Source organism: Rutidosis leptorrhynchoides, chromosome 8 (genome assembly GCF_046630445.1).
Source record: "Rutidosis leptorrhynchoides isolate AG116_Rl617_1_P2 chromosome 8, CSIRO_AGI_Rlap_v1, whole genome shotgun sequence".
In the NCBI taxonomy this organism is placed as follows: Eukaryota; Viridiplantae; Streptophyta; class Magnoliopsida; order Asterales; family Asteraceae; genus Rutidosis; species Rutidosis leptorrhynchoides.
In genome coordinates this window covers 334018574-334021888 of record NC_092340.1, presented here as the reverse complement: position 1 = coordinate 334021888, position 3315 = coordinate 334018574, and positions in this window count along the sequence as shown.

Here is a 3315-nt window from a genome sequence, read left to right as displayed (position 1 = left end):
TAATACTTAAATGATAAAATTAACAATAATAAGTGTATTAATAATACTTATAAGAATAATAATAATCATAATGGTTATAATACATATAATTATGATAATAATAATAATAATAATAATAACTACAATACTAATATTAATTATAATACTTAGTAATAATAGCCATAATAAATAATAACAATAACAATAATAACAATAATAATAATAATAATAATAATAATAATAATAATAATAATAATAATAATAATAATAATAATATAAATTTAATAAAAAAAGCAACTACCTTTGAAAAGCCATTTAAAAAGAAACTGCCCAAAGCGGGGCTCGAACCCGCGACCTATCGAACACCCTAACAACCCCTTAACCATCCCTCTGCGACTGTTTTTCTGAATTATTCCCAAACCAATTTATTTTAACCCGAAATTATTATGTGTTCATCTTCTTCATCTATTTCCAATCGACAGTAAACAAATCCAAACATAAACACGAATTATGTATTCGATTGTAATAGAAGGGAAACGACCTGTTTTTGGATTTTCCTTCAGTCAAACAACAAAGAAAAAAAATAACAGGCCTGCTGCGGTTCGCGACATTCTTAAAAAAATAATTTGATTTTTTTTTTTATTTTGATGACGTTTTAGACAAAAGTTGCAACACGAATTGTTTTTCAAATCGTTCCTATAAACTTCCTCAAACATCAGTTGTTTCTTAAACTCAAAAACAGATTCGAATTTAATGAAGAACAGATTGGTTGACTTTTTAAATTTAAACTTTGACCATGAAATTCAAAATAGTTAAAAGGAATTGGGAATTGAAACTTTACAGAAAGTTTCACTAGAGGATTTCAAATGAAACTGCATTTTTAGATTTTGAAAATTGGATTGAATTCGAGATTTTCATAAAAAGTGACAAGAACAGAGAGTTTGCACTTTACATGAATTTCTGTTTAATTATACAGATAGAAGTGGTTTGTAATTGATAATTGATAATAATGTTGAAAGAATCCAATGGCTTTCTATCACAGAGCATAAGATAATCGATCTATATTAATGTGGTGCATCGACGGCTATCATAATCGAATAAGAATATTAGAGGAGAAGAAAATAAAATAAAAATAAAAGCTGATAAGGACCCTAAACAGATTTTGTAATGTATCTGGCTGATCGAATCTCATAGTTAGTGAAAGAATAAAGTGTGATAATGATGGGTAACAAATAAATCGCGCAATTTTCTGTCTGTATGATTCTTTATATAATTAATAATAATAATACTATTAATAATAATAATAAGTATATAAATAATAATAATTAATAATAATTTTAACAATTATGATAATAATAATCAAAAATTTATGATAATTTGTATTATCTTTATCATAATATTAACAATGATTTTAATAATAATGGTAATTATAATTATAAATGTAATAATATTAATAATATTAATAATAGTATTAATCATAATAACTAATAATATTTAAATTACAACTAAATAATAAATTTAATCATTCTTATAATAATATTTATATTTTAAGTATTTATTTTGATAATCATAACCTTAAATTTATTAAAATTTTAATATTACTAATATTAATATTAATATAAAGTAGTAATGATATCAATTATATTAGTAATTAAATGTATCCAATAATAATCATACTGATATTAGTATTCATAATAAGTAATAGTAACTATCTTTTAACTTGTAAATATATTAATATTAAATATTACTAATCATATAATATTTAATAACTATATATAATGTTTATATCTTATATATATATATATATATATATATATATATATATATATATATATTCCATTATACATGTCATAAAAATTCTTTATAGAACTACTATATATTTATATATAGCTTTATTTTTTTTTATAACAACCTTCTTATTTTGTAAATATTTTTACATATTTAATTCAAATGATTAATTCAAATTAATATATACAATTATTTTTATATTTACGTATATATATTTAGTTACATGTTTATTTACACACAACTGTTCGTGAATCATCGGGAATAGTCAAGGTCAAATGATATTATGAATATAGTTTACAAACTTTGTTACTCAATATTACAGACTCTGCTCATCGTGTCGAAATCAAATACGAATTATGTTTAAATTTGGTCAGAAATTTCCGGGTCGTCACAGAAACAAAGTTCAAGCTTCATATCATATTAGCTTCTAATACGGATGTCTTTGTATGGAAAGAAGCAGACATGACTGGCGTACCAAGAGAAGTGGTTGAGCATAAACTTAATGCAAATCCAAGTCTGATGCCAGTGCAACAAAAGAAACGCGGTATGGCACCGGAAAGAAGCGAATGGTTAAAAGCGGAAGTTGACAAGTTGGTCAAAGCAAACATATTACGAGAAGTAAGGTACCAAACGTGGGTAGCAAACCCGGTACTGGTAAAAAAGCCTGATGGGTCGTGGCGTATGTGTGTCGACTTCACGGACATTAACAAAGCCTGTCCCAAAGACAATAATCCTCTACCCGAAATAGACTGGAAAGGCGAGTCGCTGGCAGGCTTCCGATATAAATGTTTTCTGGATGTGTACAAAGGATACCATCAGATACAGATGGCAGCAGACGATGAGGATAAAACTGCCTTTCACACAAGCCAGGGAATATATTACTATACCAAGATGCCATTTGGTCTAAAGAATGCCGGAGCAACATACCAACGCGTAATAGATGAGGCTTTCAAAGGTCAGATTGGCAGAAATTTAGAAGCATATGTTGATGATTTAGTGATAAAAAGCACAACAGAACAAGGTTTGTTGGAAGATATATTAGAAACGTTTGCATCGTTGAGAAAGATAAATATGAAGCTCAATCCGTCGAAGTGCAGTTTTGGAGAAGAGGAAGGAAAGTTTTTTGGCCATATAATAACTGAGCGCGGGATATGTGCAAACCTGAAGAAAATAAAAGCAATCGAAAATATGCCGTCGCCCAGAAATAAAAAATAAGTGCAAAGTTTAACGGGTAAATTGGCGGCATTAACGAGGTTCTTATCAAAATCTGCAGAGCGATCGCTCCCTTTTTTTGGGACATTAAAGAATTGCTTAAAGAAGACGGATTTCAAGTGGACAAGGAAGCAGAAGTGGCGTTTCAAGAAATGAAAAAGTTGTTAAAAGAATTGCCGACAATGATTGCGCCGATTGCGGGAGAAACGTTGATACTTTACTTAGCAGCATCAAAAGAAGCGATAAGTTCAGTATTGATAGCATACAGGGGACATGTACAAATGCCTGTATATTTTGTTAGCAAAGCTTTAACAGGAAGCGAATTAAACTACCCTG